Genomic DNA, 27,744 nt, shown 5'->3' with positions numbered 1-27,744 from the left:
TTTAAGACAGATGGATGTTTTAAAATTCCTAAATCAACATTTAGAAGTTTTAATATTGTAACTTTCTTGCAGTAATACATTGGTTTTATATTTTTCATCTATATGAAGCATAAATTTAATCATGCTTTATTAATTAAATGTGGGATAGTTACCAAAAAATATAAATACTGATAAGATGAAAGAAAAGGAAGAAAAATACATGTTATAGACATCAGTAAATCAAAGGATTTAGCAATGATGAGCTGGGTTTTGCAATCCTTTTTGAAATATTTTTTCTTGCTCCTTGAGTAATCCCACTTAATTCAATAAAGATCGGTCAGTAATTTAAACATGGCAGTGTGAAAGAGAATCCTAGAATCTTTCTCAGTCAAAGATGGCAACTACTCTTGAAAGAAAAAGATTCAAGGTTTTCTGAGGATCACTACGTATTATTCTTTCTTCTCTCTGTTCATGTACTCTTTTTTCCCAGGAGAGAGGTCATTGCCCCTCATTTTGATTTGATCTCAGGGTGGCTGAAAAGATTGTCAGTCATATGTTATGGTAAAGAAACACAACGTTTCTAGGGTACTACTCAAGTGTATCAAAACAAAATACACAATCACATCTATCACACAAGCTGCGGGTGGCATCATGAAACACCAACATTATCATCACAGTACAAGTGATAGCAGCTAAAACTCACCTTAAAATCACAAGTGCTTTTCATCTCCACTCTGTCGTTACTCTCTTTAAAATGTATTTTTCTTTTAGATTACTTCTTTTTCACATAGGGAAGATCAATGGAGAAAGAAAATGAAAAGAATTTGGCAAAAAATATTGGGATTGAACTGCTACTGAAGCTAGACTGTAAGGTCTCATAGTTTTTCAGGATTTCTGGAGGCACAGGAATGAACAGACTAGAGCTGATGTCTCCAAAGGCACCAGGTCCCCAGGAACATAAAGCTTCATGTTAATCTTGCCCAGTACAGTCTGAGCTCAAGCTGACAGTAGACTGCATCAGTTCTTGTAGTTTTGGACTTTCTTTGGATGATCATTTTGTTGCTCTATTACTTTAAGTAGATGAAGAGGAAGAGGAAAAAGTGTTTGAAAAGTTCAGTCCAGCCATTGTCCTTCCTTTCCTAGAAAAATAAGTACATAAAAAATATTTTTAGAAAGAGGCTCCAAAGATGCTTATGACTATTTTCTTTTCCTATTGCACATCCTAAAAGTTGCTACATCTTCCCACAATTAAGTTCTATTCAACAAAAGTCCTTCAAACGTTATTTCAAATTTTTTAGTAACTGAATTTACATCTTCACAGTGAAGTTTAGATTTTTATTTCTTTAAGAGCATTTCTATACTCCTATCTACTCTGTAAAACTAGAACAAAAACTTTCAGCTGACGTTCAGGAACATAGGTGAAGAGAAGATCCAAGTGTCCATAAAGAATTGGTCTGAAACCCATGGATAGTGAAGCCACCCAGGTGAGTGGTTAAGGGCTGTCTGTTACCTGGTAATGATTTTAAGTGGACAATATTTCTCTCTTTTTGGCTAAGAAAAGCAAAGGAAAAGATAGTGGGATGCAAACAAATAAACTTCCTACTCTTCCTATAGGGGTCTGTTTTCTCCAGCTGTTATGGACTTTTCTACCTCGCTAATGATTTATTTCCTAAGAAAACTAAATAAAAAGGATCTAGGCTGCTTTCTGGGAACTCATAAGGCTACGGACATTGGCATATGGACATGGACCAGCGTGTAAACCACATTGGAGTGGTACAGCAACAGTAATGAGATGGTCCCCAGAAACACTTTGGACTTTGGTTCTTTGCACTTTGCATCTTTTTCTTTCACTTTTTCTTTTTTTTAAATTTCATTTTTAGAACTGACTCTGTGCAACTGTAGCACTGATTTGCACACTTAATGAATTACAGGGATTTTATGTTGATTTGCTCCTTTCCTACCACTGTCCTGGGTCTCATTTTGAAATTGTGCAAGGAAAAAACACAGTCTACACCTTGAATGCAACTGGGGTTAATGCTAAAGCGGTGTCAAACGTATTTTAATTAGCAGCAAACACAAATTAAATTCCAGGATAAAATACTGTCATATTTTAACACAGGTCTTTGGAGGGTCAATAGTTTCATTCTTTGCCAGAGATGAGCATTGTTAATGCTAACACTGATTAAAGCACTGAGGCTAACGCTTTTCAGATTATAGTTTGTCATAGTTCTTCTGGCAAGATGATGCACTTAGTTCCTGGCTGCAGAACATAGTGAGATAATTATTTTATCACCCATTATGGAGAAATACCGATTTCTACCCTAGGCATTCAAATCTGTATTATATAGAGCACTATGCATAATCTTGCTAGTGCAGAGGAAGAAACAACCAGAATAATTGTGTGTGCCCACATACATATGTGAAAAGAGGAACATATGTATTCTTGCATCCAAAAAACCTTTAGCTATTGACAGGAAGTGTTGCTTTTCACCAGTTGACCTACATGAAAGAATCCAGTATTTAGGGGTACAAAATGAAAGAGTATGAAGGTGGAAATCAAGATGTCTAATTGTGAAGATATGTAGCAGCGAGTATTGTGAAATGCTGAGAGTTATATTAAGAAATCTGCTGATCTCAAAATGTACTGATAGCTTACATATTTCCTGCAAACTGTTATGGTGTGAGAATATATGTTTTAACATGTGACAAGCCTGGGTATCATTTTAAATCTTCAAAAGATATTTTCTTCATTCAAATCTGTGTCTAACTTAAATTAAGAGTTATTGTTTTTAATGCCAGTTTTAGCTTGAAATTTGTGCTTTTTCTTTCATAATCCAGTTAAGGGACTCTGTGCCAAACATTTGTTCATTTTTTCATTTATATGATATCAAAGATGGTTTCTCTCCCTATGTCTTTTATTTGGTTCTCTTAAAATACCGTTTCTGTCAGGAAAAAAAAGAAGCAATGGATAGACATATTTAATAATAGGTTCCAGGCAAGACACATTTTTTTGGTAGTTCTCCTAGAACAAGTTATCCATCTTTCTATTCTTAGCCCAAAATTGGTTCCCATGATGAAGAGGTTCTGCTTTGTACGAACTCCAGTGATTTCTTTTTCACTGGCCTAGCACCTAAGCTCCAGTATGATCCTTGAGATGTGGCCAGCTGAAAAAGATAGCATGTAACCTCACCCTCTAAATAGACAAAACCCTTGCCTGGGCACAAGAACAAAAGGAAGTGCTTCCTGAAGGGCAGAGACCTTTAAAACACAGCATATGTGAAGATGGATAGGGAGCAGAGTGATAATTCCTCCAGGTAATTTAATGCTAGGTTTGTCCAGGGTGAGATCTGTATATTGAGCCCTTATTTGAAGGGTTTAGGGAATTGGTGGATAACTACAGACCTTCGGTGTCAGGGAACCTCCAAAGCAATTAGTATAAAGCACAGCTGTCTCAATTATCACCTGAGATCATGTATTATCACACAGGCATATGGGAGAAAAATAATTTTATTTCAGAGTTTCTATTAAATGTAAGTAGTATTTAATAAAGGACATTTGACTTAAGGATGAAATTCATCTGCAGGTGATGTTAAAGGGTATGCTCTCAGGTATTGCTTGCAACCTGCCAATTACAGATTCTCATGAGCTAGTTTGTTGAAAATAATAGGAAAGGGGTCACTTCATTCATTTCATCATGAAAAGTCTTCCAAGAACTAGTGAAGATATTGGTCGCATTTTGATATTTTGACATTTTGAAAAATTGCATTTTTGAGACTGTCAGGGTGCAGTGAGGGACAGGGAGCTGTGGGGGGTCCTCAGCCCAGCATTTCCTGCCCTGCTGCCCCCCAGTATAGGAGCAGGACAAGTTTTTGGAGGAGTTCAGTCATTGGTCCCCTCCATGGGGATGAGATGAAGCCAGGCAGGGATGCTTGCTCACAAACTGAGGAGGATCAGGATCAGGCCTAGGGAGGGTCATCAGGGTCAGATACAGTCCCAGGTGTTGCTTGTCAGGGTCAGGTAAACCAGAAAATCACCTCACACATGTGCTCATGGTGATTTTTTTGGCCTTTCAAAAATGTACTCAAGTAGCTTAATAATATCCCATCAACCTATAGGGTATGCATCTTTCTTTTACTATGTTTTCCTGCTAGCAGGTTTCTTGCTAGTATTCTGTGTTTGATACTGTCTTATTTATGCTACTTATATTTCGCTGACTGCTCTTTTCTTTTTACTAAAAGTTGATTTTACTGTCTTTCTTCTGCTCACGCGTAAGAGGAGTAAAAGAAGGTTCATTGTAATTCTGCAAGTTTATGAAGGTGAGAGACAGTATACAGCAAAGTATATAGAGTGCTCACACTTTCAGATGTTATTGTCTCAGGGATCAATACTGAAAGAGGTTGTGTGGAGGCAGAAATCACTGCATTTAAACCAAACATACTTGGCTAGGCTTATGGGTCTCCAGCAAAAGTCTAGAAAGAGATCTGCATTAGAATTATGTTCACAACAATACAAAGGAAAACCCGGCAATATCAGGGCTAAACAGTTGTCAGAGACATTTTTCAAATGGAGATAAAAGGCTCAGAAGGAATTCAGGTTTCAGTGATACGCTTAGTTTAATATCAATATATTGTCAGATATTTTTTGTTGTTGTTGTTAATAGCTCTTTGGGTGAAAGAATTTGAAAGCAAATTCACCTTTCCTTAGGCAGGATTTGTTGTTAAGTGCTTATATCAAGTATTTCATTCCATTGAGTGATACTTTATCGTATGCACGCATGCAGAAGACTTTGAAACAACCACTGTATAGCAGTTGTGGGAACTGTTGATTCCTGTGCAGAAAGGGGAGAAAACTTGTATTTCAGTGTTACGTTACTCTGAGTAATTCATCTACTCGCTGTCAGACTGGCAGAGATAATGCTGTATTAGAGCCACTGTTCTTTTGTAGTATTTACAGCAGCCCTTTGTTAGGAGACTTTTCATGGTAGACCACAGCATCATCTTCAAATAGAAATAATGATATGCAATAAGATCCTGTTATTTTCTAGCCATTCTTATATTCAGTAGCCATGGAACACAGGGCGGTAGTACTAAGAAATCAACTTAAGTGTAGGAGAATTGTGCATTCTTCTCCCATTGAGACCTTAATAAGCTTTCTGCAAACAACTTGACTATGGCTGAAAGTAAAGACTAAGCTGGTAGTTTGGAGAAATATGAGTCTATGTAATATTCTTTCTTACAAGGAATGATTGATCTTTTTTTGCCTCTGGTACAACACTGTTATCTGTTCATTAGTGCAGACTCGTGTTTTGTGTTTACCATGAATATCATATGGAAAAACACATCTAAGTTCTATTTATTCTAAGTATGGCTGATTACTGTAGGACCGATGAGCACAATTGTTCAGAGGCTAAGAAACGCACTGGTGTCCGTGAAATTTTGTTTAATGGCTGTGTTAAGTAGCTTACCTTAAAACTTATGGGATGACTGCAGTGATTTTAATTCTATATTCAATTAACAAATTATTATGAAACTGCAGATTGTGTTTTCATTTATCATTGAGACTAAATTTTGGAATTATTTTCTAGGTAAATTGGTACATACTGTAATTTATTCATAACCATGAGACATAAACATGTCTAAATGATCCTGAGTCCATAATCCAAAGTATATTACAGTAGATGATTGTCAGTTTTCAACTGCTGACTTGATTACATTGGACTTTGACAAGCAGATGTTACTAGGGAGACATTAGCATGTAAGGTGTTTTTTATAAACCTTATTTGTGGATAAATATTCTTCCCTTACTATGTCTCAAAAATAGAAGCTTATTAAAGAATTTCAAGTTATTTTCCCCCTTATGTTCCCATTATCTGTTTTTTGCACAAAAGTGGGTTGTGTTTATGCAAGATTTGAAGCAAATCTCCACATGGTGGTAATATATTCTTTGATCAGATAAACTCTTTTTAGGCTTTATCACAACATTTCCATAGTGAAGTCAGGTTCTCTTGCAAATTAAAATAGTATGAAAAGGATTTGACAGTTATAGAAGTGAATGCTATCTACACTTAGTAACTAGGGCAGACAAACCTTTTGCTGTCCAGATAATGTTACAGTATCACTTCATTGCAAAATGTCACATCAGAAATACCATTTTAGTATTTTGCATGCTTATTATGCCCTTTGTAGGGCAGAAATCTTTGCATTTTTTCAACTTTCCTCATAATGAGAGATTTGGAATAAAGAACACATTGTATTTCTGCTGGAGTCTGATTCTATTATCAAGCACTTGCTATGTTCCAGATAATTTTAACAAATGTGCTACTGTGTAACAGAGCTATGGCTGTACAATTCCTTCAATCCGTTTGCTAGGTCCCACTGATAATATGAGATCTATGTACAGAATGAAAGCTGTATTGCAATTTACACCTGCTGTTAGGGTCTCTGCTAATTCACAGTTTCCTAAAATGAAAGAGAAATGGAAGTCCATTTTTAGTGGCTTTGCTACAGAGTTTATGTTGGGACAAGTTTACTGTATTAATACCATAAATTTTAATTTTACTTTTTGATTTCTATAGCATTTTCATTGAAGTTATTACTTCAATCTCAATACATTTAAGGCATTCTGAAATCTATGAGTTAAATACATCCTGAAATCTCGGTTTCAGAACTGTAGTGCACACATTTCCTTTTGTGGTTATATAATCTGTTTGGGCACTTCTATATTGATGCTGAGAACAGGTTCCTGAAATTGAGCCTGTGCAGGTACTGTTGAATTCCTCTGTGTCCAAAGGTTTCTGAAAATTGGTGGTAGTTGAATGCAGACTTTAACAGAGAGGGCTAGAAACTGAATGAGATAGTGAATGTGAACTTGGAAATGAGAAAACTGGGTAATGGGGAAAAGCAGATCCTCTGTTGAGAAAGTAGAGGGAGGTGTAGTTGGGTTGCGTGGGCATGATTATACTCACTTGTGTCTATAAATGCTAAAAATCTACATAGGTGTAGCCTTAGGAGCAGGAGAAGGTGTGTAGGGGACAACCTTCCATGTGGAACTGCAGAGCCATGCTGTGACTTGGAGGAGATGAAGCTGACGCTGATCACAGTGAGAAGAATTATAAGGGGACTCTTATGTTCTAGTACCTGTCAAATGTTGTCCCTCCTTTCAAATTCCACTGCATGAAACTTGGACCTGTTCTTTTTTGGCTCACTGACGTGCTCCACTCTGTGGCCCCAGCTATGAAGTGAAAAGGCAGAGTTGCTCTTGCTTATAAACAGGTATAAGTATATATACCTGTGTGACTGGGGTATGTCAGAGACCTCTGAGTTATTTCACCTGGAGTCTGTACTTTTCTGAATTTGTATTCTTTCCTTCAGAAGTCAAAGTGGAAAGAAGAGTTTTCAACAGTCTTCCAGAATGGGAAAATCTTCTTTTTACAAGTTCTAATTTGTAAATACAGAGTAGCTGTCTCTGCTGTGGTGTTAGCGTCAGCAAATTTAGACCTCGTGTTGCATTTGGGGTTCCCAATGCTCACAATACTTGGAGAGTTGCCTAGTGCCTAAACCTTCAGTTGCCAGTAGTAGTGGAAAGAATAGTTCTACTTTAAAACTTTATCAAACCTAGAATCCTTCTTTTTTTTTTTTTTTTTTTTTTTTTTTTTTTTTTTTTTTTTTTTTTTTTTGAGCCTTATCTAACAAAAGCTTCATTCTCAAGCTGTTGGAAAGAATAATGTCAAACCAAATGCATCAAGCATTTTCAAATTCCATACTGTATCATCTTTCTCATATTCATACAAAGTTTGTTTTCAGTGCTCAAGGTACAATTTGTTTAACACTATTTTTTATTAAATTCCTTTTCTAATAACTGGAAAGAATTCCATTCTCCTGCTCTCTGCAGTACATGCTTTAGCATACTGCTCAACTTTCTCTGGTTTGCAAAAGAAATGCAGGGTGAATAGTTCCTGCTCAAATGAACAGGAAATAAAAGGTCCTTTTTGAATTCGATATATGACGTGATGTCATGAATGAGGAGACTCTGAAGAAACAAGTGGCATCTTGGGTCATCTTACAACTGCCGACTCAATCAGTAACTTGTCTGTAAGACTTTATCACAGTGGCATACAATAGGAAACCCTAAATGTAATGTCCTGTGGTAATTGGAAAGGGATCTGTTACAAATGTGGGTTTTCCTAGATAGGTACCGTATTTCAGATTCTAAAATGTGATGGTAAATGATTTCCTGTCTACAACTGCAGTCATTCCTAAATCTGTTCTGAGGAATCTTGCATGGATACATGATCACTATACCTGATTATAGTGCTCAGTACAGTGGGTACAAACACTAATGTGAAGTGTAATTACTTTACAAACATTGCAGGATCACTGTGATTTCAAAGCAGTGCAGAAAATGTTTTTTCACAGTAAAAAATGATTTCTGAAATGGATGTTAGACCTAAATCCCTTATTATGTACAAGTCCTAGTAATCAATGAGAGAGCATTTATAACAACGAGCCATAGACTTAAGAGTTCGTGAATTAGAAGATATCACCTGCAGAGACACTGTATATTTGTGCAGTTAATGAATTTCACTTTCCTTTTACTAATGTATCATGCTATTTCAAGTATCTATTCAAGAAGCCAGCTGGGAAAGAAGTTAACCTAAATGTTCTTTCTTATTTCAGAGGAAATTGTGCTTTTTTCTTTGAATGATCTGTACCTAAGTATTTGGTTTCCGTGGGAGACAGACATGAAGTTGTAACAGAATGAGGTGCAAAAGTCAGTTTTAAACATTTAAACATTTAAACATCTCAGTGATTTGTGAATTGCTAATTGTTAAAATTTAAGAAATATGTCAGTTTCTTTCAGATCCTAGTGCTGACGCAGGAAATAACTGGTTTAGACATGTCTCTTTTGAAATATTATTGCAAGCATATGCAAAATATGTTTTCTCCTACTGCCTGAAATATCAGATTATCTAGTCTTGAGGAAAATTTCCCAGCTGTATTGAAGTTCCTTTTTCAAAGTCACCATTCTTGGAATTTTTCACTTTTTTAGTAAGCACCACTTACACAACATGAAGATGTATGCACACAGAGATAGCATCTGTATCTCCAAAATATTTAGGCAGCTAGTGGGCAAATTTTACATATGAAGGAATTAAGACAAAGGAACAGCATGCAATTTACAGTCAATATCAGAGCCAAAGACTGAAGAAGCTTATACTTCTTTTAATCCTCATACACATCTTATAGGCATAGCATAATTTCAAGTTTGTTTTGAAAAAGATTTTAGTGGCGATAATTTAAAGGAAAATAATATGCACTGGATATGATGAGGACTATTGTGCTTTTGTGGAAAAGGTTTTTCTGTTTTTGCTAGCATTACTTTTTTGAAGCAAAACTGTGTTATCTAGTCCAGAGGAAATAATGTTATACTGAAACAGTAATTGCGCAGCCCTAGATGAAATCGTGGCTCAGTTAGTCAGTGGAAAATTCTTGCAGTTGTCGGAGATCTAAATTCTACTCACTGGTTGGTTGTCATTGAAAAATCCACACTGAAGCACATGGCAGCTCTCACACATTCTGCTTAGCTTCTCTAGCAGCAGTAGAGGAGTTTCAAAATGAGAGTAAATGGGCTTCATCTGTATCCCAAAGATTGTTTTCAAAGTATGTTGGGTCAGAATTGTAAACAGATTCATAATTTATAGGCTAACATTAGTGGAAAGCATTTTCAGTTAACTGCTCAAGAATTTGTCTTACAAAAGACGTAAGAAGCTTATGAAGCTCACAAGGCCTAAGAAACTGCTTAGTCACCAATTATGCTTATTCATTCTTTTCATGTGCATATATTTTCTTTAAAATAATATTTGGATTTCTTTTTGAATATTAAATTCTGTTGAAATTAACCTAAGTAGATCCAGCAAGAAATATTTAAAGAGAATTTGTTTCGTCACTGATTTAAGTACGTGACTTATCTAGAAATAGCAATGACCTGATCTGAGCTCTTATGAATGCACTATTTAATACAGTTTTGTGTGCTGCAGTACATCTGAAACACTTTCCTTCTATCTAAAATATGCCTTTTCATAGCTAGATAGGAAAAATTAAACTGGCCAGAGCACTTCAAATCAACTGCAGGGAATTTCGTCGTCCACATATGTTTGAGAAACAGTGTTAGCTGTTATGGAGTAAAATAATCTAATGAATGCATGATTTGTAACAAGTTAAAAAAAAAAAACACAACAAAACAACAAAATAAAGCTTTGCACTTAGAGGTGCAATTCCAGATTATTTGAAAAGTGACGTTTTTTCAGCTTAACTTGGAGTTAAAATTTACTTGGTGAAGAAGTATCATCATGCTATTCAAGTTGCTAGAGCCTCACTGACATCAAAAGGCAAATTTAGGCAAGATACAAATCCAGCTTGTCAACTCTAGAAGTCTGAAATAAATCATCGCCAGACTGAATCATTTCAAAAATGAGAAGAAAGGACTGCTCAAAGTAATGTCAACCATCTGGAAGAACAACTGTGTAGAAAGAAAAAATGTCTCTGTCCAAATTATCAAATTTTCCAAAGCTTGTAACAAAAACATGAACCAGTTATTTTGGCAGTAGTTCAGACAACAAAGCTGTGAAATGAACTGATAACGAGTCAAGGCCACACACACCATGGCAATGAAATACAGTAAGATACTGCTTCTGATCATAAATTGAAGAAGAGTTCTAGGCAGATGATCAAGACGATGGGAAGAAAAGAGACAGACAAAGAAATCCAGTAGTATAAGCAAACTAAATTTTTAGTGTAGTCCCTCTTGACTTTTATTTGCTTGTGTGGTAATTTCAGCTGAGAAACTATTCTCGGATGTTGAAGTTGGCAGGGGGGAGGGTGGGAAGCAGCTTGACTCTTAACTTCTTCTTCACTTCTTTCAGCTTGTGTACTCTTAAAACATCAAATGTGATCTCACGCTCCAGGAGATTGTTCATAATCAGATTAAGTGCCATATTAGGAATCAGATTTTTGCCCCATTCATCCTTTTGCTGGGCTGTGTATTGTGCTGTTTGGAAGGGCTGTGACTTAAGGTAGGGTTAAAAGTACTAGTATTAAAAAGTACTAGTAAGTAGCCTATAAATTAGCAGGTTAGAATAATGGTTAAGTGGCTGTCTAACCCTTGTCCTTGGAGTAGTCATTGAATGGAATTTTGCCAAACATAATTTTAATCATATTGAGCATTTTAATGCAGGTGCAAGCAAATAAAGACATGCTTAAAATACAGATGGGTTACTGTCAGTAGCACTTTCCTGAAATACAGCTTGATTTGTCATGCTTGCTCTTTTCCCGTACTGCTGTGTATGGGGAGAAACGAAAGCACTCTTGCTTTTTCATTTTCTTGTGCATGCAAACTCCACAGGACTTCATGTTCCTGCAAGATGCAAACATCTGTATGTTGCTGTATGCCCTCTTTCTGTTTCTGCACTTCTTCCTGTTACTGAAGGAAACAGTTTGCAAGCATGCCTTAATTTTGATGTCATCGTGTGTTTGTGGGACTGCTGTTGAAAGTTATGTGCTCCATTTTGAAACAAAGATGGCTACAGAGTGGGTTTTAGCAGTTTGCAATGCTTTAGTAGAGCTTGTTTTACCACAGCCTACATAAAATAATTTCCACCTGTAGTGCTCTGAAATGCTGCTCATGCAGTCGGTGACAAATGCTACGTATAACAACTTTGCTGAAACACGTATAAGCCATTCAGTGTTACTTCTGCTGTACTCATAGTATGACTTAGCCTCTGTTAATTGAAAAGCTTTAATTTGGCTTAGCTGTGTGGTGTCTTTCACAGAATGTTAGCAGTATTTCTTCAAGAAATATTTCTGAGACTGGAAGAAACTCAACATTGATAGAAAAAATGCAATGCATAAGTCATGACAGTCACTCATAAACGATGTGATCTATATCTGAAGTAAAACTGTATAATTTTTTTGCCTGAAATAATTCTAGAAGTGACATTTGCCCTTTAGATATGCAGATAAAAATAAGAGTAAATTAATCATAGCGAATGAGTCATTTTAAAGATTATGAGCTTCCATGGTATTGTTATTATGAAAGTTTTGCTCCCTGAAGATGCTCTACACCTGATAAGATTTTAGAAATTTAATTGAAAAACTTTACTAAAGAATTAAAATTATCATGTGCCCTTTTGCTGAAATACAAATGAACTGAGAGATTCTTTGTAAAAGCAACTAAGGTGAATAGCATGTTAGTGTTCCTTGGAATACCATATCAACTTCTTGCTATTGTTAATAAAATTATGGTTGGTTTGCTGTGTGAAATGATTTTAAAATAAATAGCTTTTGTGCAGATATTACAAAGATTTCAGTATTGCTATTTCACAGTATTGAGATAATGGGGAAGAAGATATGCTTAAAGGTCATTGCTTATGCTGTAGTTGTATCTCTCACAATGCCTGAATGATGTTTTTAAAACAGTAACTGAATACTCATAACTCACAGGATTGATATACTTTCTGATGCTGACAAACATATATTTATCTAGATAATGGAAATGATTCTTTTTGTGTGTGTGTGTTTGTTCATATAAATACAACATACAGTGCATTCAGCTGTGACTCGTGAATAAATCTTGAAGGTGCAGAAGGAATCAGAGCAAAGAAATCTGATTTTCAACCAAAGGGAAAAAAAAGTTTGAATTCGATTTCCTTAGGCCATTGGCTGATAGGATTTCATTTAACCCTTCTTTGGTTAAAAAAACAAACAACAACAAAAAATCACTTGCCAAAATATAAGTCTAAAAAATTATGGTAAAGGTTTTCAAAGGCACCCAAGAGAATTAGTATTTAAATTCCAGTTTTATAAGGCAGAAAAGCCTATTGAATTGTTAACAGAGCTAAGCATTGATCTTCTTTCTGAAAGATGCAGTGTGGCTGTGTTCCGTATTTTTCACCAGGCTTTTGTTCATGTACCTGTTCCTTTTTCATACCAAGATGTTGAGAGATTTGTACCAGTATTATAATTCAAGACTGAAATTGTTACAGTTCACCTATATAATTTCATTGTATTTTACCTGCCTTGTCCAAACATCACTCCTATTGTTTTTCCTGGATAAGTCATGTTCCTTTATTGGAGAAGAACTTTATTTGGAGAGGAACTTATTTTTCATGTGTGAATTTTATAGCAAATTATTATGCTTTTCTGCAGTGTTCTTCTATGTCTCAAAGACATACTGCGCAAAAAAAGATTCTAACTTGCTTACAACTGCATCTGTGGTAGGTCTGTGAGAGTTTGTCTTCTTCTGTAGAGTGGTGTGGATTTAAAAGATGCACTAAATCTGTGTAAGATTTCCTTCTCTTCTGAGACCAGCAACAGCTCATCTTTTTTTTTTTTTTTTCCCCAGAAATCATATATCAGCTTTCTCTTTCAGAGGACAGATCATAATCTTCCAAAATTAGCATTTCATAACCAAATCATAACTTTCAATGGGAAGTCATAATTTCTTGGTCGTTTTCCTACACACTTCTTATTCTTCTCTTTTATCACATTGCAATATCTCAAGAATCCTTTTCTTTGTAAGACTTGGTGTACTTCTACTGCGTTTTCCATTGGTGTGTTTATTTTCACCCTTCCCAGAATACAGAAGCTGAATTTTTTGTGCTATTATGTGACAAAAGTAGGTTTGTGCAACTTCAAACTAGTGAATATATGGATATATATAGATTTACAGATTTAGAACAAACCGTATCTTTTTATATTTTAAGTCAACATAGATGATGGTATGGAATTAGCAATCTACTTTATCCATCTGTTCTTTTTGACGAGTCAAAATAGTTTTAAAAAAAAAACAGTATGTTGTAATATATGCTAAGCAACATAATTATGAAATGTATACTTATTTCTTTGGAGTGTTAACTATTAGCAATTTCATTCATTTCATTAAGAAACTAGCCCTTAGTTATTTCATGAAAGGATGGGCTGAAACAAGAGGCTCTATATAACATTTTTAACGCATATTCTCAAATGGAAAGGGATTTCTTGAACTTTCAGATGAACACAGCTTGATCAAAACTTGCTTCTTCTTAGAGGCTGTGGATTAATAGTACTAAGAGGACTAAGAAAATGGTGGACTTGAGATTTGGATTATAGTTTGTTGACTTATGTGTATTCATTCCAAGAGAACCTGAAGTTAAGCATTAGATTCAACCTACAAGATGTTCTGCATGAATGGGAATTGAAGTAAGACACCTGCAGGGCATAAGTGTGAATTTCTGTAGGACTAGACTTGTACATGTGATTAATGGGGACAAATGGCTCAAAAATAGAAAGAATAAAAGGAATATTTACCGGGTGAAATTTTGCTAACTTTCATATACTTCCTTGTGGGGAAATCATAAGAAACCAGAAAATGTAATCATCTAAATTTGCAAACTGAAAACAGTTAGGCATTTTCTTTCAAGTATTGCTTTTGAGCATTTTGTATGCTTAGCTACTAACCATGAGAAGGAAGACATCAAGGGATTATGTGTGAGCTATATATGTGAAAATTATAGAAATATACATCTAAATGTGCTATTTATATACCCAGATATGGCTCTGAAGTCTGCCTACTCGTTTACAATGAATACATGTTCAAGAAATAAAGATTAAAAACTAATTATATGCACATTGTCGGTACTAATATTTGTACTTAATTTGATTTACCGTACACCAAATAATAAACCTGACTAAAATTATTAGAAGTTATATGAACAGCCATTAATATGCTCTTTTTATAGTGCCTTATTCATTTTTAAAATCATATTAAATGAGTTTTAATGTTTGTAAAGCAGATGAAAGGCATGTGAAGCTAAGATAAAAACCAGTGAATATGATTATTTAGCAGTAATATAGACTGCCTTTACAGTGTTCTGTTTGAGTCCATTGTGATATTATGTATTTCAAGAGATGAAAAGAAATCTAGCTACAATTAATTACTATGAATTGAAAGCACCAATTAGGAACTCTACAGTCCCTGGTTATGGGAAGCAGTGATGGAAAAGGAGTGGAAGAAGTTTTGAGTATTAGTTGTCCTTTGGTTGCTGCCTCTCATCATGGGTGCAGAGAGATGTGTGCTGTAACATGTCATAAATAGATTCAGCTCTGCGGTTGAACTGATATTGCATGTTGCTGTGGGAGCCTCCTTGGAGCAAGTCTACACACAGCCCCACGTAACACACATTTCCCTCAGGATAGATTTGCTGTGCTGACCCTGTGCTGTCGTGGCTGGTCTTTTACTAACAGTAGCAGCAAAGTATCCAAGTTAGGCACACTCATTTCATGGGAAGCACGCAACCTTGCCCATCTTCTTCAAAGTGAGGTACTTGCTCTGCTAAAATCAATGTATGTCTGACAAGCCACCAAGTTTAAAGGTAATAGTGCAGGAACAAGACTTACTAAATATCAAGTTATTGTGTCTGAAATGCCAAGTAAGGATTATCCTGATCTTATGTAGAGTGCAGAACAGATCTTTCTACCTGAGATGCAATGTGGAAGGAATTGTCTCTGTGAGCTAGCAACATTTTCCTCTATCGAAAGAGTGACATCTCAAAATACAGCCACTCTCTTGGAATTTAAACCGCATAGAGAAAGCACCTTAGGGATCCTGACAGAAGCCAAGCTCCCAGTACAATGGTAAATTTGCTAGAGGACAGAATGCTCAACAAAGAGAACGAGAAGACAAATTTATCCTTTCATATCCATTAGTGGCTATCTATGGTCCTGTATGCACATTAATAATAAAAATGTTATGTTTACAAAATAAGGCATCTATGCATTTCTGAGAAATATTCTCTCTGTTATCGGCATGCAAACTTTGATAGACCATCATGTAATTTCCTGAGTGTGCAGTTCCTTAGCTGAAGCACATATAGTGCATCTGGCATTAACAGGAAATAAATATATGCCATTTTGGCATTAAGATTCATGTCTTGACATGGTATCAGATCTCTTTTAATTTTTTCACCAATACCTTCAGTAAACCAGGATGTTTAAGCACGTGGGTGATCTGATAACATTAGAAGCACATGGAACAAAAATGCTTTTCCTTTCAGTGTCTTGCCACCATCTGCTACATTCTTCAGTGAGTGGTATTATTTTTACAAACTATTAATAGGATCTACATGGCAGCTTGAGCTGTTTCTAAATAATTAACTCCTAAAGTCATATTCTTCACCATGTATTGATTTATTTATTTATTACCTCCTCAAACTAAAACTGTTCTTTATTTTTTTCTGATCTTTCTTTATCTACACTGTTCTTCAAGCTGCTGCATGGAACTTGGTTAAAACAAACAAACAAAATCCCTCACTGCAGTATGATATAAAAATAATACATATTTTAAGGGATGATGCTTTTTCCTGTTTTCTACTCAGATTATGTGATTATCATATACTCATATTTTTTATGGATTTGCTTAGGAAATCCTAACAGTACTTCTCCAAAATTCCAACTTTAAATTAATGTATAAAGATTTTGCGATATCTTGCAAAAGACATTGTTCTTCAGTACTTTGACCAAGAGTTCCACAGATTTTTTTTTAATATTTATTATTCCATATATCTCATATATCTTTGTGAAGGACTGCTTTTTTATTGAAGGTACTGAAGAATGTCTTTTTACTGCTCATGTTTTGTGCCCCTTATTCTGGATTATTTGCTCATGTGCGTGTTCCCCGTGAGACAGATTAAAAGCGATGGTTTTTGTTTACTTTTTAGAACTGGTATATGTTTCGATAGCAACACAAAACGAAACAAGAAAACCCTCTAATTCTATCCATTAATTTGCTTTCTTAAGTTTCCAACTCTTCAAAGATGAATTTTGAGCTAGGCAATAATCTCATAACTCATAAGCACTTTATAATTCTGCAGTGAAATGTGAGTAGATTGAAAGGTGTGAAATAAGTCCTAAATATGCATCTTTCTTTATTTTAAAACAGTAGTGTGCACACAATCTTAGTACTTCATTGTGTCTTTGAAGCGTCTAATTTTTGTTAAGGTTTAATAATTCTTTCATAGTTTTTACTACCCTTGTCTAATAAATACATGTTATTACTATCATTAAATATGTATATATTAGAAATTCAGAGCAACATCGATACAAAAGTAAAAATTAACTGATGAAGACCACGTTCTCCTCTTACAGGAATATTATTTTTTAAGCAGCTTTATATATTATAGTTAGGGTTCCCACTGATGTCAAGAGTATTACACTCTATTGTAATGATCTTAGTCCTCCATTACTCATACAAAAGGAAATCGGTATCCAAGCTGTTGAAACAATTATCTCACTACAGAATGCTTCCCATATTCTCAGAGAATTTTTCAAGAGATGGCTGTTAGGAAAGCAAACAAAGACAGTTTCACATGCTTGTGGAAAGAGCTGGCAGAGATATTAACAGTTCAGCATGATTCATTCGTCCTTCTTGAGTGCTCCAAATCCATCACTCCATATGACAAAATTCACATTTTTATTGGATTTTCACTTCTTAGAGAAAAGCTGCATTTTCTTTTTTAATAGATCTCCAGAATAATACTTTTTTTGTTGTTATTGCCCATCTCTTAGCAGTTCTGCACAGATAATGTAAATCCTAGTTTACTTTTCTAACTGTATACGCACATGAATGCAGGTTGCTGAGCAAGTGGAAAGAGGTCTAATTAATCAGACAATTAATTACTAGGACAATACCAGTCTTTTGCTTTGAGCAATAACATTTACATAACACAATAGTTCTAAATTTTAGTCTGAAAGGAATAGTGTAGGCTCCATCTATTGAGTGGTGGAGCTAGAGGAGCTCATCCTGAACTCATTTGCATCAAGGTAGATAGGGGTTATATAAACAGTTGACTAAAATCTGATTCTGTATGAAGGGTTACTGGGATATATTTACCAGGTAGACAGACTATTATTGGTAAAGCTGTCAAAAGCAGTCAGTGTAAATAAATATGCAATTTTTCTAGTGTAATTAATTTTTCTATTTCTCTTTCCAAACATCTGCTAGTCTTTTAAACCCTGCAAATTTAACACAGTAAAAAACTATTACTTAGACCTTTTCTAGTCCAGCAGAACTCAAATGTAAAGACTAATACCTTTACCACCTTAATTTGCTTCAACAGATTATTGACACTGTATTTGGCTTCTCTTTTGCTACCTGTTGGTGGTGATAGGTTGTTATAACTGTCCAACTGCCTAGGTGGCAGAGCTACGATTTCTCCAATTATCTGCCCCTTGCTCTATGTTGATAATGATAGGGTGAAACAGCTGATGGAGAAGTCTGCAGTGGCTTTCTCTGTCCAGTCAGGTAAGAAACATGGAATGGCTTGGATTGGAAGGGACCTTAAGGATCATCTAGCTCCAAATGCAGTGAGGATGAGGATAGTAGTGAGAACGTAAGGATGAGGAAGATCTTGTGTTTAGTAACTTAACTATGATTTGGTTAAGCTGTGCTCCTAAGTAGTGTGTTTACTTACACTAATTTTTTTTATTCAAATAAATTTTTATTTATTTGCATTTTTTCAATTTTTTATTTAAAAAAAAAATTCAATTTTTTTTTTTTTTTTTTTTTTTTTAAATTCAAAGAGATAATTACCTCTTTTGTCTCTCACACTCTGTTTCTGTCCATGTTCTTGTGTTCCCTACAGATTCACTTGTAATCTGTGGTCTTCGCTCCTTCATTTTTTGTTTTTGGCTTTCTCAGTGCCAATTAGTTCTCAGCCTGTACATGACATTTTGGTTCTGATCTGAGATTCATTCTGCAGGCTTCAAAAAATATATATATTTTTAAGGTATTCTGGTTGGCATGCTTCTGTAGTAGGAGTTGCGTTATAATTCCACGAGAATATGATTTCTATTCACATATTGCTTCTCAAAGAGTTAGGTAGTCTTTATACAAATTCTAGTGGGCATACCAGTCAGCTGAAGCTGCTCATGCTAAACACGCTGTTGTCCCTGTTTTACAAGACACTCCTGACTTTAAGCAGGTTTGATTCCATATATTTCTAACCTCATTTACATCTCAATAGGATCACACCCTGTGTGTTTGCACATTTCTTTTGTTGAGGCTTGTCGTGTGAATACTACCTTTTATCCCACCTCTAGCTTTTACATAGGAATAGTTGTCATCTTGTGATCTACTGCACATTAATATTCTGCAAGGCACTATGGGGTTGTGCTTCACCGAGCACATTTTCATCTGAAAGAAGTTTTTTAATATAAACATTTGCTTAATATTCTGTACATTTAAAGCATTTTATCTGCATCAGTACTTTACTGCAAGTAATTTAAATTCAGTGGAAACTGATTATGCATAAGGAACCAACCTTTTTCGTAGTAGTTCTAATAATACACATATAGATTATAAAACTTACATGCTTGATTGGAGAACACTCTATGTGGACAAACCCACATCTAAGCATTTCATCTGTTTCTACATGGACACCGGATTTTATATTTAAGAGATTCTTCGGTCATTATCATGTTGAGCATCTTTTAAAAGTTTAACTATGAGGCATCTTTTCCATAATAATTCTTTCTATTATAAAAGTAAGTGATTAAAATAAATAGTGTTTCGCAAAGAAACTGTTTTGGCTCTTTTCAGATTTGTTTGGTTGCAATGGCTATCTGACTATCTCAGATATCTCAGAATATACCAGTCCTGGCTGATTTTGAGCTAATACTGTGTGCAGAGGAGGTTGCAGATTACTTGTGTTTTTTGGGTTGCATTTGTCTTGTGTGCTTCATAGACAGCCTGACAGACAGTAGTACTTCATAGACTGAACTGTGTATTTTTCCACTGATCCTAGTAGATCAGATGCTGCCCTTAGGACAGAATGACCTAAACTTTGAAAACATCCCTTAGTTTCTGTTGACTATAGTTGTGTCTTATATAGTTAAAGTAGATACTTAAATGTCTAGAGGGCTAAAGCTGAGTTGAGTCCTGTCCCTTGAACAGTGTTCTGTATTAATTCAGCCACAAATTGATACTTGTCCTGTCTTGTGTGGCCCTGCGCTGCAGTCCTTAAGCTAAACTGTGATCCAGGATTCCTAAACAAATAACCAGATTTTCAGACAAGGAGAGACCTCCTAAGCCTTTTAATTTCAAGTCAGAATTTTGGATCTCAGGACTTTTGAATATATTATAGAAATAATAGATGTTTTTATACCTAAATTTAAATATTTGAAGTTTGAAACTTGAGGTTGTCTTTGTTTCCACATGTGTGAAGTAGAGTTAATAAATACTTAAATACTTTAGACAGAGGTTTATTATTAATGTTCATTTATAATTAATGTTCAGAAAGAGTTTTTGAAAATTGAAAGTGACGTACAACTGTGAAGTATCACAATCATGGTAGCTTTTCTAATGAAAAAGGATTACTTGAGCATTAGGTCTCATTTGCATTTAGTTTGGTTTAATGCATTGGATTGGTTTAGTGTGATAAATTAGTCATTGATTTCACAGCATTTTGAGCCCATTTTTAACTTTTTAAATAGACAGATGTCCTATTCATAGCAGATAAAAACTTATAAAATACGGGTATAATTCTGAGATACATATCCTGGTACTGGAATCTTTGTGTCAAAACATGGCTCCGGGCGATAAATCACAGAGTCATTGCAAAACCTAATTTTACAATTCCCATTAGCTATCACTGTATCTTTTGTTCTAGATCTGACGCTTCATCTCCAAGCAGCTTCTAAAAATGTTCAGCCTGATGGTTCTTCCTTAGAACGCTGAATATTCTTCTTTCAGCTACTGGTACAGGGAAATGAACATTTCAGTGGTGACAACAGTGTAAAAGAGACTCCACCCCAAGCATTTCACTTTTTTTTTCTGTTACACTATGTGTAGCAGACCAATAATGGGCCTCTGCAGAGTTAATAAAATAGTTGTACACTGAAGTTGAATTTTTTTATTTTCAAATTTTGCTTCTATTTTGTATAGAATATTAGTAATCAAGAATGTATTACATCCAGCACATTCTTGGTGTTGGTAAAATATGCTAATTTTATTCTATCTACATAATTATTTTATAATTGTAGTAGAAGCTTCTGCTTCTATGTAGTTCAGGAGGTCAAAGTCAGTAGAAAATTAGGAAATTCTTAAAATTTTTCTGTGAGAATGAAGTAACCTTTGAAAATACCCTATTATTCCTTAGACTTTTAGCCTATGCTTCAGTATGGTTTTGAGCAACCCAAGGAGTATTGATTCAGTATCTCAAAAAAGGAAACTTCATAATAACTTAATAAAGTCTAGATTTTGGAAATTTCTTAGTAAGTAAGTAACAAAGTCATATCATACATTACGTCAATGAAGTTGAACAGAACTTTTTCAATAAAACGTGAAGAAACAACTATCACTTTATTCTGTCATTGCCTTTTGGTCAGTAACTGCCTTATTATTCAGTTTAGCACTCCCTTGGTTTGATTCTTATTTCAATTTAATAGACTTCAAATCAAATTAATGTATTCAGCTTTAAAGAACTGTGTTATTCATTGAAGAGAATATTATAAATCTTTATATCTTAACTCCAAGAACTTGTACATCCTAATTTTTCTTTCTTTTTATTCTCCCCTCCCCATCCCTTTCCAAAGGAAATAAAATAGTGAACTGAATAATATGTTTTGATTTGTAAATACTGCGCTGCTTTAAAATACATTCCTAGTTTGCTTTTGGCATTCTTTTTTCTTTGGCATATTGTTATCCTGTCACATGTAATTACCTTATTGTCTTATCTAGGTAGAAACTGTTCCACTTTCTGCATCACAGAAAAGATATGTTTTCTGTCCAAATGAACACTGAAGGTGCAAATCTGTACAAAGTTACCAAAGAAATCGTGTTAAGGATGCAAGTGGATGGTTTCTCTTGCTGCAGTGACAATTATCGATGAAGTGATTAAACCAGGAAAATTGTTTTAGTTTTGCATTTAGTTTTTAGGCTCTGTGTAGGAGCTTTCAGCTGAAAAGAACTGGACTTTCTATAGATCTATCTGCCTGTATTTTTCTAATGCTGAGTTCAAGACACTTCCTTTTTCTCTGAACAAATCTGAAGAAGAAATGAAAACGTACCCTGTGAGTCTAATCCAGAATCATTTAGAAATCTGGGGATTTCTCTCACCTTTTGAAACTGTTTCTTTATGCTCTTAGCTTATCAAAAGAGGTCTTGGTTAGCTGTCTAAGCAAATTCTGACAAAGAGCACCAACAAGACTTAAAACTGTAGTCAATCACTTTCTATTACTCTATTAACATTTCTACCACTTTAGCTGGTTTTGTTCTAAATGACATTACTGGTTAAGAAAAATTATTAGTCTTCATTGCACTGTAGAGAAATAGTGTAGTTTATCAACATGCACGGAGATTTAAATGAGAGAAACATGTAGACTTCAGCAGCAGACGATGAGAATGTACATAAAATGATTTTCTGATCAAAAAAGAACAACATCAAGCCAGGATTAATGCAGTTATGAATGTGAATCCGTGGGTTCAGACTTGATTGGAGAGTTTTAACACAAATCTTTCTTTAATTAGGACTGCACATCTTTCCTGCGATCTGGTAGAAACAATCGTAGCTTCTGGATTTGCTACTGGGCTGTTTGCACAGTCAATGTTTATGATTCTGCTCCCTTATCCGTATTTCGTTAATCATAAATTGCAGTGTGTACTACGTTTGACACATCTGCATATATCACCGTATTGATTACAAAATCTAATGCAGTTCACCGTTGTGCAGGAGAATGAAATTTATTGAGATTATTGCTCTTTTAGCACTACTGGTTTTGCTAATTAATTTGCATAGTTTTCTTCAATATTTCCATGACAATTGCAAAACTAATTACTGCATTTCACCAAGAGTAAATGTAGGGTCTGTTTCTTCAAAGTGCCACAGCTAATTTCAAGGGAGGAATTCTGTTCAATATAGTCTAATTGTCTTCTCAAAATGATGGCTTATGTAATTTGGAATGTCTATATTTATATATATACATGAAGTCTAACTTAATGCAGATGAGCTATAATTTGATGACCTAAATGAGTGCTTGGGAAGCGTTGGCTAATTGCTTTGAACTGAACACTGTGGCTTGGTGGACTGATCTTGCTCTTTGTTATAAATATATTGTTTCCTGCAGAGAAAATATTTAGCTCTTCCTGCTCATCCTGAGAGAAGTTTGGTTTTTTTTTCATTCTGAAAGTAATGAAACTAAGCTCCATCCTCAAAGTTTGCATCTGCTTTATATGACAAGAAAAAAAAAGAATCTTTTCTCTATAGGACACTGGGAAAGCATTACTGAAGACACAAATTAATAATCAAAAGGGTTGTTCTAGGGATGTTTCTAAACTGGTGATGAGAAATGAAACCCAGGCATTAGGTAACATGCAGATGCCTACCTATATTTGGTGCACACAATTTCCACGTACAGGGAGAGAATCCAAGGATGTACTGTGCTGAATAGCTCATTGTTTATGTGTATAAACGCATGAACATTTATCTTGACCTCTAAAAACAGTTGTTTGCACAAACCTAATAGATGTTCACAGACGCTTGTGACCTGATTTCTAAGAGCTAAGAGCCCATGAGCATGATGCACTTACAGACTATCATGACTTCAGAGAAAACTGTATTATCACTCAAATAGTCAAAACTGCTTTATTTTTTTCTCTTTGCCTCAGGGAAGTGACAGTGATTTAATTCAGTTTCAGCTTTGTTTACAGTATAAGCCTCTCATAAGCAACTGGATGATTTGGGCTTGTTTTCATCGTGTTTTAGTTGTTCATTAATTTAGATCCTGTATAAACAAAATCTTGTTAATGGCTTTGTTTGTCTGGAGAATTAGTTTAAATTTCCTTCAAACCCCCAGTACCAAAACTGAGAATTCTGACACCTACAGTAATATTGTAAAAGAAAATAAAATGGAAAGGTAAAAGCCTATGCAGAACCATGAAGAAGTTCCAGTGTAGCAAGGGAATATTTCAATAGATACTCAGAAACATACTGTTTTTGAAAGTGATATAGAACACGACCAAGAAACGGGCTACTTTTCCTAAGTCAGATGGAAAACATTGTGGGATTATTTTCTTTTTTAGGTGTTTTTGTTTGGTTGGTTGGTTGGTTTTTTTAACTTTAAGTACTGTATTTGTTTAAGAATTTGAGAATGTGAAATATTAAAATGTAAAAATATCTTTACTGCCCTTATAGCACAAATAATTTGAAGGATGAAAAGCTTTCACCTTAAGAATCAACCCTATGTTTTTTGTCAATCTTCTAGGGGGGATTTTTAAGAATCATTTTGTTTTGGTATCAAAAGAGATAGAGATTGGAAGAAAGATGCTGGCCTTCAAGAGGAACCATTTGGTGAATCCTGAAAAGATAAACCATGCTGGATGTTCCGAAACAAAACAGGGAAGGCAGGCTTTTACAGGAGTGAGGGAAATGAGATACAAGATCAAATAAAAGTTTTTGGAGCTGATTATCTATTTGCCAGAAACATCATCTTTGAGTTAGAGGGGGATTGCTGTTTGAGTCAGCATGCTCACACCATCAACTGGAAAGGCTTTTTTCACTGCCACTCTTTGCTAAGACAAAACAAAGGAGTCAGGATCTACAAAACTTATCCCATGACTGTTGTGGAGCTGGGCATAGCAACCAGGCTCTTTTTGGAACGGTTAGGGTATTGTTCCACTTCCCAAATCACATCTTGTGGAAAAAGGTACCCTCTGACCCGCTTAAATGACATTGCCTTAAAAATAAGAATAGAAAAATAATAATATTAGTGCTGTCTGTAAATGTCAAAAAGAAAATGATTTAAAATTTAATTGAAAAAAATACTCTTGACCAAATGCTGCCATTTTTTTTCCTTTTTATTTTCATTCTGTTTTCCAGTGGAATTCATACAGTCATACATCTGAGCAGAAAGTAGCTATCTGAATTTGAGTTTAAAATAATTTGGACCACAGCAAGCTAGTGACTCAGAGGCAGATTGAAAACAGAAAAATAGTTTTTTCCGTAGTTAGCTTGGTAAAAGCATACTATTTAAAATCAATTGGAGAAAAACCTAAATGCAATTTTACTGGAGGAACTCAGAGAACTGGCTGCATGGGTTTAATGTATTCCAAAAACAGTAGCTCAGTGAGAGTTTGTGGGAATTAAACTTGCCATCAACTTCTTGCTAGAAATGGATCGATATCCTATTCTTAAACCACAAGTTTTGTTGATGAAGCTGGTACGGGGAGGGGGGTTCTCTGTGTTGACTGTTCCAGCACTGCCAACAGGATCCCTGGAGCAGCAGCAGAAAAAATTCTCCAACAGGGAAATCAAATGAGGGGCTGTTTAGGTACGAGATTTCCTTATGGCTTGACCAGTGCACCTGCTGCATTTCAGAGGGAAACAGATCAGGTGCTGCAGGAGGTAAATGCTGTTGTCTGCTACTTGGATGATATTCAAACAATCGGAGGAATTCTGAGGAACTTTTACAAAATGTGGAGGAAGTTCTAAAGATACGGTTAAAGTTATTGAAAAAATTGTCACTTTTCAAAGCGTGACATCATGCGACTGCGTAACCCAGCAAAAGAGCTGATGAACACCATTAAGCATGAGATAATATTGCTGAGAGGCTGAGCTTAAGTTTCAAATAACCAAAATAGGTGCACCAATGTTAATGTGTATTCTTAGTGGGTATGACAAAGGATCCCTGTGCTGAATACATAACAGATGTGATTTAGAGCTTATCTGTCTCTTATCTGGTGCCAGGTTGTTGTTGCAAGTAACAGATGTGACAATTCATGACTAATTTTCGTTTGTAAAATACAAATCAATCCAATGCTGCTTGGCATCAGCTGACCTAAGAATAGCTGTGCGCTACCAGACCCAAGGCCATTGCAGGTTGGATATCCTGATGTTATGGGAACCATTAAGAGAGTATAAGAACTGGTGATGCCCAGCTCCTTTGCCAGAGCGCTTCTTCAGCTTCTAGTGACTTGAGACTGGGGACTTCCTGAGTCCTCTCCAGAAGAGAGGTGATACCTCTCTTTTCTCTCTCTTTCTCTCTCTTTCTCTCTCTATTTCTCTCTCTCTTTCTCTCTCTCTTTCACTCACTCATTGCTTGCATCACATGTGAATGGATTTTTCTTACTTAAGTATTCCAACAGCTTATTGAGCCTAGGTAGGCTTCTATTCTCTACATCATAACACTGTAAAAGCTTCCACAGCTGAACTGTGGACAATGTGAAGAAATACCTTCTTTTGCTGTTTTTGAGTATAAACTCTGCTTATTTTTTTCCTAAGTCTGTGGTTGTTGGATAGAAAGTGAGAGAAGAACAGTAGTTTTCTGGTCATCTTTCCTTGCCAAACAATTATATAGACTCTATCCGTACCTATACAAACAGTTTCCGTTATCTACGTTGCTTTTCTAAATGCATTTGGTTTGCTTTTGTTTGTTTGTTTGTTTTCAATTGTACACATTTTAAGCTGTAGAGAGAATCTCTAATTACACAACAGTCTCATAATGCTATTTTCTGTGTGGTTTCCTATCCATTTCCTAATTATAAATAACATGTTTTCTTTTTAGCTGCTCTTGGCTGTTAAGATGAATTTTCTGCTGGTCTGTTTGGTATAATGTCAAAATACTCTTTCTGAGCATTAATGGTCATCAGACGTGTGCTGTTTGGGTTGCTGTCTCTCCATAACCATTGCTTTCCATTTATCTACATTGGATGAGTGGTTTTTTTTCATACACTAACATGAGATGTACAACAAAAATGTTTAAAGAACATCACTGCACTGTACTACATTTTTCATTTTAGCTGCAGATTCATTCATTCTATGCAGAGAGTCTTTAATAACTTCAGAATGCATACTCTCAAATGAGAGTCCTGTACTTCATTTACTGGTGTTGTTAGACTTGTTGGAAATGCTGAAGATTTTAAATCTTATAAAATCCATACCAATGATCTGCAAGTAGTTTTTTGGTATGCACCAAAGGCATTGTTAAGTAATAAAAGCAAGAAACTTAAATGGCAGAATCAAGTGTTGAGTCAGCTTCTGGAACTATCACTTATTTAGTGGAGATATGTGGATGAAATAGTGCAGTACGTATGCCAAATCTTAGGGCATTTCTACTCCTGACAGTCAACATGATATCTGACGGTAGAAGTATTCTGTTTCTGTTGATGAAGAGAGAATGTAATGCACGTACATCAGTCTGATGTTTGTGCTTTTAGTAAATCCTCACAGAGATGGAGAAAAGAATGCAAGTACCCAGTTGTCCCATTCCTTAACAAAGTCAATGTCCCCTTCATGTGGCTAACTTCTCTTTCCTTCTGAAAATAAATTTTGATGAAATTTTGATGGATGAACAAGATACGTGAAGAACAGCCTCCTATTTTATTTCTATTAGACTGGTCTGAGGGTGGTGGTGGGGGATGTCGTGAGCACTCATGTGGGTTTTTTAAATCATAAATGGAAATTAAAACAATTTAAGTGGCTTTAAAATTGGTACATTTTTAGTTATTGTTCTGTGTTCTAAATGAGGAGCATGGAATATTTTTTTGCTGCATTTTCTGAGTGGTGGAGCTTATTTTTAAATTTAATATAAAGCGAAAGCATGACTTGCATTTATTTATTGTGCTGTTATTCTACCTGTATTTTGAATAACACATGAATTTATTTCAGATGAAATCCAGAATTGTTCAGTTAGCTGTCTAAGACTTAGAGTTTATGTATGCAGCATCTGTCCATACAAAATC

This window comes from Lagopus muta, chromosome 12, assembly GCF_023343835.1.
Source record: "Lagopus muta isolate bLagMut1 chromosome 12, bLagMut1 primary, whole genome shotgun sequence".
NCBI lineage: Eukaryota > Metazoa > Chordata > Aves > Galliformes > Phasianidae > Lagopus > Lagopus muta.
The sequence above is the reverse complement of the archived record's forward strand: the minus strand, read 5'-3'. Positions refer to the sequence as shown.